The sequence below is a fragment of the Otolemur garnettii genome, unplaced genomic scaffold (genome assembly GCF_000181295.1).
Source record: "Otolemur garnettii isolate 467f Iridium unplaced genomic scaffold, OtoGar3 scaffold00094, whole genome shotgun sequence".
In the NCBI taxonomy this organism is placed as follows: domain Eukaryota; kingdom Metazoa; phylum Chordata; class Mammalia; order Primates; family Galagidae; genus Otolemur; species Otolemur garnettii.
In genome coordinates this window covers 7,407,469-7,418,561 of record NW_003852489.1, presented here as the reverse complement: position 1 = coordinate 7,418,561, position 11,093 = coordinate 7,407,469, and positions in this window count along the sequence as shown.

Here is an 11,093-nt window from a genome sequence, read left to right as displayed (position 1 = left end):
CTACCCAGGGCAACAGCTTGAGGCTCTATCTCAAAAAAAAAAAAAAAGAGTTTTTACCAGTACATTAGTACAATCAGTACTTTCGTGTTTTGATCATAAAATCTATTATTTATCAAGAGCTTTGTGGTTTACAAAATATTTGCATAGACAGATCTCTTTTGAGCTTGTTCCCTTCCCAGTAGGGCAGACATATATTATTAGCCTTCTTTTGCTAGATGAGGAAATTGGGCTTGGAGGGAGTCTACTTTGCCCAGAGACAGTCAGTCAGTGATCTGAGGAGTAGAGTTTGAACTCAGGTCTTTTGACTTTAAGAAAACTTCCTATGCTGCTTGTAGGGGTTGCACAGATCCATCACAGACCCCCCAACTTCTGTTCTAAAGTCTACAAGTATAAGATAGAACACACCCAACCCAACTGATGTCCCCTTTGCCTCAAATTCTGAACCGCAGTGCCTGGATTTCAAATCCAGAGCCCTAGAACAGTTGCTTCTGCAAGAGAGGAAAGGATTCCATGTGAGATATCTCTGGGGCAGTCATGCAGGAGATCATTTTCCTTTGTGGTTTCATTGATTTTATGATGAGGGAGTCTGTGATCTTAGTTGGTAATATTTATGCTTTAAGGGGAGAAACTCGGGAGACTCAGCTGTGTCTGTAAGTCACTCACTCCCAGGGACCTTCTTAATTTACCGACCCCTCCCGTCCCCTCCCTTCCTCTATCAGTCTTCCTTTACCCAGGGGTGGCTGAGTGGGGGGCATATTTTTGAGAGTGGTGCTCCAGAGCCCACATAGAGGAGTGAATTACCAGTGAATGCACCTCTAGGATGGGGCAGCCTCCCTAGTTCTGGCGGCACCTTCAAAGCTTCCTGAAAGTTCCCCAAGGAGAACAGCCAGTCTCAGAGGGGCTCCTTTTCAACCCTCTGATGGCTTTGTCAGACACCTGTCCAAGTGTTCCTCAAGAGTGGCAGGCTTTAACTCATTTGTTCCCATGCCCCCTCATACAGTTAGCTGTGTCCTTTTGCAGAAAGAGACACAAAGGCCCAGGTTATAAACTTGGCAGGCTCAGGAGCTGAGCCCACCCTCCAGACACCCCAACCACCTGCACTCCCTGAAGGGCCAGGACTGTGACTTATCTGTCTTTGAATTCCCATCTTAGCACAAATTATGTCCAACAGCTGGGGCTCAATACATTCTTGTGGAAATCGTGGACAGTTTTGCTATGCTGGTCTTTTGACCAAATTTGATTGAAGTCCAATTTGAATTTCCAATTCCTTTAGGTCACAGAGAACAAAAAACCTAAGATGCTCACAGACATTGGATGGTGTCCAATCTGATTCCTCATAACTCTTTGATAATTCTTCCAGGTAGCAGAATAAAAATACTTTACCTTAGTAAAATTGCTTCACAGTTTTCCAAGCCTTTTTAATTATCTCTATGACTGTGAGGCTGGCACAGCTGTGCCCGTCTCAGAGATGAGGAAGCTGAGAGCCAGACTACATAATCTGCCCACAGTCACACGGGTGATATCTGACAAAGACTGGCTTCAAACTGAGGTTTTTTTTATTCCGAGCCCAGTGTTATAGCCACTGCATCATAACAAGGGGCATATTTTTATCACCACCTTCTCAGGGACCCCGACAGGCTTCTGGAGAAGGAGGAAGATGAAATGAGGATGGAAAATCCTAGACTCTGCCTGAGATAAGGGAGCGGGAAGATGAGGACTGTCTCCAGATTTCCCCTGTTTATTGAGCAGCTACTATAGCCCAGGTCCCTGGACACACTCACCTGGTTCCAACAGAGGATTTACAGGAAGCTGAAGCAGAGCTTCTGCCATAGGTGTTACCGACTGACCACACAAGAGCACTTGAAATGCCCTGAGCTCCTGTCTCAAAGAAATCTGATAGAAGTTCGCCTAAAATTGACAATAACCCTTAAAAATGTCCATGACATTACAAGTAATGAGTTGTGAAGCTAAATGATAAGCTCCCAATAATCAAAACCAAATTTTGATGAGCTGTGCTAAGGAAAGATGGAGTTATCGTTCTCTCAAGGCTATGGAAAATGTTACAAAGTCTTTGTCATTTTGAGGAGTGATCAAAAGGCTTGCAGTCAAAATGTAGGAAACAAAGAATTTTTTTTTTTTTTTTTTTTTTTTTTTTTTTTTTTTTTTGAGACAGAGCCTCAAGCTGTCCCCCTGGGTAGAGTGCCGTGGCACTACAGCTCACAGCAACCTCCAGCTCCTGGGCTCAAGCGAGTCTCCTGCCTCCGCCTCCCAAGCAGCTGGGACCACAGGCGCCCGCCACAACACCCGGCCATTTTTTGGTTGCAGCCGTCATTGTTGTTTGGCGGGTCCGGGCTGGGGATTCGAACCCGCCACCTTAGGTGTACGTGGCCGGCGCCCTAGCCGGTTGAGCTATAGGCGCCGAGCCGGAAACAAAGAATTTTAAAGAGGTATATTTAGGTATTTAATTTTACAATTGTTATTTCTCTGGGTTTTGTGACATTTGTGGTCTTTGTCACTTTTTAAAGTGCATGGTTTTTGTCATTTCTAGTTACAAATAAATGTTTAGTTTGTACTTAATGTATTGTGATTCTGCATTCTGTTTTCTTAAAGAGTGCCCCGTTAGATTGTAAAAAGTATCAAAGCATACAATTTGATTCTAACCCTTCAGGGTCATCTCATTTAGGTACATAACTCTATGAAAGAATGTACTATTCTTATCTTCATTTTATAGATGAAGAAATTAAGGTTTGGAGATGATCTTTTTGCCTAGATCCCACAAACTGGTAAGGGGCGAAGTCTAGTTTCAAATTCAGATTTGATCCAAAGTTCAAACATTTCCTACCATGCTATTGTAGAACCAGCCTTTGTGGAAATGCATCTGTGGTTCACCAACTTAACGTAGTTTTAAAATATGTCCGCAAATCCTTCAATACTCTTTCCTCCAAAAGGTAACCCCTAACTTGCCTCTCATTATGTGCACGCTGGACTTAATGATTTTCTTCTAACAAATAGAATATGGAGGAAATGGTGGCAAGAGATTGGTTCTTAAAATATGCTTTGGCTTCCCTGTTACTCTCTGACTTGTTCCACGGGAAGCTAACCCTCCTGTCACCAGGACACTCAGGCAGCCTCTGAAGAGGTCCTCATGATGAGGAACTGAGTCCTCTGGCCAACAGCCATGTGGATGAGCCATCTTGAATCTCCAGCCCCAGTTGAGCCTTCAGATGACTGCAGCCCAGCCAGTGTCTTGACAGCAATCTTAGGAGAGCCAGAACCTCCCAGTGCAAACCTGCTCCCAGACTCCTGACCCTCATATACTGTAAGATAATCAATGTTTGTTGTTTATGCTGCTAAGTTTGGGGCTAATTTGTTATGTGGCAATAGTTAACTAATATGGGAACTGTTCAGTGTTGCTTAATAGATGCTCTGGTCAGCTGTTTTTAAAATGTTTACATAGGAGATCAGCTGGGAGGGTGCAAATGTCTCCATGCAAAGTCATCACCACTGGAAAACAATTCCATACACATGATTTGCCAGTGGTGAATCACAGTGTATTTTATACAGCATTTTCAAACACCCTCACTATTAAACAGAGGCGCTATGGTGATGCAGATATTTTCATTGCACTGTAATCACCAAAATGATTTCTTTACATTGAGGACCAAAGCCAAGTCAAGGGGGAAAATAGTACCTTTTAAAACTTATTACCTGTCTCATTGGACAAAGGATTTGAAGCCATTTATAATAGTATATCCTTCCAGCATATAAATAAGACAATGGGAAACCAAAGTCAAAAGCAGCAGAATGCTGAGAAATCTGGAGATCAGGACTAGAGCAAGCTGAAATGTGCTATGCAGGCCCTGGGCACGCCACAGGTTTTTAAAACAAGTCATTAATTTTGGCTCTGAGAAGACAGAAGCACAGTGAGCTGCAAATCCCCCCTATCCAGGCCACCTTTACGTATCGACAGAGTGTACAGTTACACAGGCCCTGCTCTGAGAAGGAGCTAATGCTCGGAGGTTGTCATTTTAGAATTAAGTATTTTATCCTTGAATCTGTGTTTCATAATTGAATTCTGGTAACACAACAGGGGCATGCTCTGGGGACTTGATGCCTGGCTCGCCGGCACTCCTATTACTTCCTCCCTCCTTGCCCCCGATGACTGCTCTCACCTGGTCTCCCCTTCCCCAGCCCTCCCTCTACCCAGACCAGATCACATTGGCAGAAGGAGGTCAGCACCCTGCCACCACTTACTTTCCCCATGGGGACCTGGGAATGGACACAGGATAAGGCAGGAGTCAGGTGTGTGTCCCGTGGTGACCTGGGGCTGGGCAAGGTGGTAGCCACCCTACTCTGGCTGGCAGTGCCAGGACATCTTTGGCTGCAGATCTGGCAGGAGCCTCATGTGCATTGATTCAAGTACCAAACACATGCCTTGCAACCCCTGAGGGGTCACTTACCCACAGTGGGTTGGGACAGAAAGTCTATAAAAGGGGACACTGACTTCCCTACCCCTGACCAGGGCTCTGAAATTTCATTTTGCACTGAGCCCACAAGCTGTTTGGCCAGCCCTGCCCACTGTGGCTAGGGAAAGAAGAAATCAATTCCTAAGGGGTAATGCTTTTCTGACTCCTGTGTCTGAAAGGAATTTCCCTTAGGGCTCTCAGGAAAGGTGAGGCTAAGGAATATTCTTTTCTGCTGTGGCTGGGATGACGCACAGGGACAGGGGTTGAGAAGCAGGGCTGAGAGACTCCAGCCAGCTGGGGATGGATCTGTGGAAGGAGCTCTGCAGCCTGAGGAATCCACCTGAACAGCCAAATGTCTGCAGCCCTGCTGGGCCCTGGCACTCACCCACAAGGAGCAGAACAGGCTGTGCTGCTTTCTCTGTGACCAGAAACTCCATTCTGCACACAGTGAGCCCATTCCATGTGGTCTGAGGACACCACAAACACAGCATGACTCTGAGTCGGCGGGAAGGGGCCACACACAGAGGCTCAGGCCACTCCATGTATCCTGAAGGGAATCCCCATGGAAGGGGCTGCTCCTTTGCAAGGGACAAATTGCAGGGTCCCACAGACCTGGTGAAGCAGGAACACAGGCCTGCCCTGTGCAGCCAGCAGGGGTGCAATGAGGGGGTCTAGATCCTGGCCAAAAGCAAGGGACTTCAGGGAAAGAGGCCAAGACGAGGGTCTACAGCCTTGTCACATGGCCCCATTTGGGACAGTCCTCTCCTTTCTGCCCTCCTATTGCTCACTGTCACATAAGGCATATCCAGGCAAGGTGTTTCTCCCTCTGCAAGGTCTTCAGGGCCAGGCTTGCCAATTCTGAGTGTGCAAAGTACACTGAGAGGCATCAGTTGAATCAGTTTCATTTTCCCCTCTAGATAGTGAGTGCTTCTGACTTCAAAGGAGCAAATTTCCTTTTCTATTAAAAAAAAAAAAAAATCTCCAGGCACTCCCTTAGACCAACAAGTCTACATTTGGGGGTTGTCCAGGACACTCAGGGCATTTTTATTTGTCCAGGACTAAGGGTATGTGTTCAGTGCAAAAAATGGGCACAGTCCCAGACAAATAAGAAGATTGGTCACCCTACTGGCATCTAGATAAGCGGGGAGCCAGGCAAACCCAAATAATGTCTTTCATATAAAAAATTAATGGTAATATTTATCACTCACCTTCCGGAGAGCCTATCTTAACAAGAAATAAAACTCTTTGGACTGAATTTTCTCAGGAAATCCCAGGGATCTTTTGCAGGGGAGGAAATAAGGGAAGGGAGATGGACAGAGATCTGTCCTCTTTGCTACAAAGTTGGGCTTTGCTTAGCAGCACTTGCAAATGATAACTCACTTGGAGGGCTAGGCTTTTATAGAACAGCAAGTAAGGTGAGAGGTAAGTTGTTCTCTAGGCAAACATGCTTACACAGGAGAAAACAGTTAAAGTCAGATGCTAGCAAGGGTCTCCGAGGACACCTCAGTTTTGCAGGCTTGCACTATTCTTGAATATGAACGTCAACTTACGAAATCAATTGTGCTAGAAAAGTGACTTCCTTTTAAAGCTCTTTGCTGAATTTCTATGAGGAGACCCCATTGTACTAAGGTGCTGGGAACTTGATCTTAGCCAACTCTGGAGTCCTCATGTAGTGCCAAGGAGCAGGGTAAGGAAATGGGCCGTGGCAGCTAGTAATACCCAAAGCAGATGCTTAGCAAGCCCTCCCACCATGCCAGAGACTGAAATCCCTTAGATGCATTTGCTTTTTTATCTTTTTAATCTCAAATCAGTACTGATCTGTATTATCTTCTTCCTCATTTTGCAGATGAATACAGAGACAGTGGGAGACCTACCCAGGAATTACATAGCTAGTAAGAGGCAAGGCTGAGCTTTAAAACCAAAGGCCTGATTCTAGAGGCAGCCTGCTTAATGTCATTCATTTAAAAAATACTGATCCATCCCCTATTAGCTGACCTGGGCTCCCAGGATGGAGCAGGAAACTAAGCAGACAGAGCTCCCTCCCTCAAGGACCTTCTGTTCCACTGTCTCTTCTAGCAGCCACCAGATGCCCTCTCCCTGAACAGTCCTGGGCATCTTTCCCTCCAGGCCCCATTCTTCCTCCTTCTCATTCTAATGGGCCCTTCAGCTGTGGTTGGCTCTTTTTCCTCCCACTGCTCCCTAGGAAGATGGACATTGATTCTTCCATCTGCACCTGCAGGTTCAGACCTCCTCTCCTTCCCTCTGCTTCAATCTCAGAGCACCTCTCATCTCTTGCCCCATCAGTGCTCAGGGAACAAACTCACCAGGGCCATTTCAGACAGGCACATCTAACATGCACACAGCCATTCCTGCTCTGGGGCCGGATCCCCAGAACTTGTCCAACACCCAGCTTGAGTGAGGAATGGGACATGTTGGCTCGGTTTCATCTCTGCGTGCCTCTTTCCCCTCTAATTCTCTGCATTCCCCGGTGGCAGTTAAACTGGTTCCAACTCACCTAGTTTATTCTATGTCCTCTGTTACTTCACAGTCGTGGATTTTAAGTTTCAAAACTCCAAAGCAGTGCTTTTCAACACTGGCGTGCGGTGAGAAGATTTTAGGGGTGCTGCAAAAATTTGTAAAGATAGTTAATTAAAATATTTTCGAAGGAAGTTCTAAGCACAGTAAGCATATTTTTTTCTTTTTACACTTTCTTTTATAAACATAATTTAAGTGTGTTGTGGAAGTTTAACTATAGGTTCAAGTGGGCTGTGAGATTAAAAAAAAAAAAAGGTTGAAAAACAACTGCTCTAGAGCCTTTTCTGCTACCTATAAAAAAATCCTTCCCCTGCCCCTGGGTGTATGTGACTGATCCTAAGTAGCAGAAGGAGCAGGGGGACAAAGTCACCAGTCACCAGTGAATGACTTCACTGCAACATCTACCCGTTACTATTTCTCCATTTTTGATCCCATAAACACTTTTCACGGCTAACACTATCCCTTTGACATAAACACCTCTTGGGGCCTCAGTTTACTCACCAGTGAAGTAGGAATGATGATACTACCTTCATCTGATCATTGGGAAGACCAAAGTGAGCTAAAGGATATCAAGGGCTCAGACCAATTTCTGCCACAGAATGAGCTCTGTGTAAAATATTAGCCACTATCATTAATTGTAATAATTTGTTATCGTATCTATCTTTCTCTTTATACATACTACAGGATGAGGACAATGTTTTAAAATGTTTATCTCTGTATCTTCAACACCCCAGGGCCCAGCACATAGTAGGTGTTTTGTATATGTTTTGCATAGGTGTTTGTATAGGTTTTGAATTTTCTTTCTTTTTTTTTTAATTAAATGATAGCTGTGTACATTAATGCAAACGTGGGGTACAGTGTAGTGTTTTCATAAAAATTTGAAATATTTTCATCAAACTGGTTAACATAGACTTTGTGTCATTTACTTAGTTATTGTGTTAAAACATTTATACTCTAGTTCTAGAAAACTTCACTTGTACCCTATATGTTTTGAATTTTAATGGAACAAACTGTGGTGTTTTGATCTCTGCCTCCTAATTAAAAACCAGATTTCGAGCTCTGATGCACAGAAGTCCCTTGACTCCTCCCCATGCATACCCACCTCGCCCCCTTGCAAAGACGATTCCTTAGAATGCCAAGACTGGGAGAGACCTGGAGGTCATCTGGTCTAGCTTCAGCTTACAGAGAGGGATTATGAACCCCAGGAAGGGGAAGTGAAGTGCTCATGGTCGCCTAGTGGGCATAAAGAGTTTTAATCCAGCAAGCATTGGGAGTGGAACCACTTCTTTTCCATGACTGAGGAGGAGGCTCATCCCTTCCTTGTTCTCCCCACTCACTGACAACCCTTACTGAACACCCACCCCATGCCGTACTCCAGAGTGGGAAGTGCGCAGGCTATCATGGTAGATCAGGGTTCAAATCCCACTTCCACCACTCACAGTCAGATGCCTTTGAAAAAACTGACCCTCGCTTTCCTCATTTATAAAATGAGGACAAGGAATACAGAGAAGGCAGGAATTTCATGGAGATTATATGAAGTAATATGTTCATGTTTCTGGTGCATAGCAGAAATGTTCGTTTCCTTTCCCTCCACTCTGGTAGCAAGCCAAAGAAAGAGAAGCTGGCCGGGCATGGTGGCTCACACCTGTCATCCTAGCACTCTGGGAGATCAAGGCAGATGGATTGCTTGAGCTCAGGAGTTCAAAACCAGACTGAGCAGAACAAGAACCCATCTCTGCTAAAAATAGAAAAACTGAGGATGGCTTGAGCCTAAGAGTTGAGGTTGCTGTGAGCTATGACAGCATAGGGCTCTACTCAGGGTGATAGCTTGAGACACCATCTCAAAAAAAAAGGTCTCTCTGAGGTCTCCCTGACCTCAAGGAGATTAAAATCAAAGATCTAATCGAGTATCTTTGCAAGATGAAGAAGCTGGAGCAGAGATGAGCTGAAGGGAAAGTTGAAGAAGGGAGAAAGTTAATTGGGGTTGTTTAATTGAAGAGGCAATCCCAGTTTTGAAAGAGAGAAAGAAAGTAGGTTGCCAGAGCAGAATAGAAAGTTTTCCAGGCCAGGCAGTGGCTCACACCTATAATCTTGGCACTCTGGGAGGCCAAGGTAGGTAGAATGCTTGAGCTCACAGGTTCAAGACCAGCTTGAGCAAGAGTGAGACCCCACCTCTAAAAATAGCCAAGCGTGGCAGGCACCTGTAGTCCCAGCTACTTGGGAGGCTGAGGTGAGAGAATTGCTTGAACTCAAAGAGTTAGAGATTGCTATGAGCTATGACGCCACAGCACTCTACCAAGAGTGACAAAGTGAGACTCTGTCCAAAAAAAAAAAAAAAAAAGAAAGAAAGAAAGAAAGAAAGAAAAAGAAAGGTTTCCCAGTGTGCTTTGAGGGGAGCCCTCTCAGGCCACTTCCAGCACTCTCTACCCCTTACCCACTGCTGTTTACTTACAGCACATACTCCCTGGATTTGCCTGTTGACCTTTCTCTGTATTATCCGTATCCCCTACTAGAATATCTGCTCCACTCTGGTAGCAAGCCAAAGAAAGAGAAGTCATCCTAGTTTTTTTGTGAGTAGAGATGAGACTGTTTAATGCTCCATGCTATGGCTCTTAGAACAGTGTCTAGCACATAATAGTAGTATGAAAAATATTTATCAAATAAATTAGGAATGACAAGTTTCCAAAGTAGGAACTGAGTTACCTTGGGAAGAGAGCCTGTGTTTAAAATATAAAATATGGATCAATACAGTGAATGGTGCTAAGGTACTAAGGGCTGAGATTTGGCCATTTCCAATGGCCATGGAGCTTTGAAATAGCTTCTGTCTCTGGAAGGCCCACATTCCTGACCTTTGACCGACCTTTTTCACACCCATGCCAGCTGGTGAGCTGAAAGAAATAATCCCACCAACTCAAGACTTTAGGGTGCCTTTAAGTCAGCTCTTTACATGGAATCAATTGAAGTCACCAGTAATTTTCAAGTGCATCTGACCTCGTTGAATGTTGGTCCAGGGAAGCTCAGAGTCCACAAAAAGCATGATTGAATCACCGAGCATTTTGTTTGTGTTGGAGGATGAGGTAAAGTCTAGGAGCCTTCACCCATAAACCTGTCTGCAGTATTGAAAACGTGCTTCATAAAACTCTCTGGTGACCAGGAATGTGCCCTGCTAACAGAGGATGTGGCTGAAAACACTTCTGAAAACCAAATTTTTAGCCCAGTTTTGTTCATGTGCAGTAGGGGGCGCTGTTGATACAAATTAAACAAGTAATATTAATAGATCAGCTCCATTATGCTTAACTAGGTCTCCTGGTGTTTACAGATTTGTACACTTAGCCCTGGTTCTTAACACTAAATAGTTAATGAGGATGCCAGGAGCAGACCGTGGCTTACTTACTCAAACAGTTTGAAGAATAACGTTTTCCTGGCGGGCATCCTATTAAGTGTAACCAGTTCTCATCTCTACCTACAAGAAAACTTCATCTTTTTCAATTCTCATCGTATAATATTGGCTTTGCGCCTAAAGAGATTATATATGTTACTTATCCCAAGGATTAATGTTTTATGTCCCCAAATCTCTCTATTAGAGGAATTTTGAGATGCCTGAAATGGGGGAACCCAAGTCCTACCTACCAGGCTTGAAGAAAATTTAAACAAAGAAGGGCAAGAATCAACTCTCCCAAGGGATACATTGACTAGGGCTGCAAAAGTAGTTGCTTGAAAAACTGCTCTTGTGTTTCTCTGGAAGCAACACTGACATTTGGGGAGGAAAATTTCCCCTAGAAATCCCAAAGGAGGGTGCATGAGAGATTCCAAACGCCACATGTGGTAGGGATGTCCACCCATGAGGGACTGGGCAGGAGATATGCATTTCTGGAATCTCAGAGCCTCTAGAACAGTGGTTCTCAACCTTCCTAATGCCACAACCCTTTAATACAGTTCCTCATGTTGTGGTGTCCCCCAACCATAAAATTATAATAATTATAATAAAAAATGATAATAAAAATTTTTATAATTTTTTTAAAATAATTAATAATTAATGTCTGTGCAAATCTGTAAACACCAGGAGACCTAGTTAAGCATAATAGAACTGAT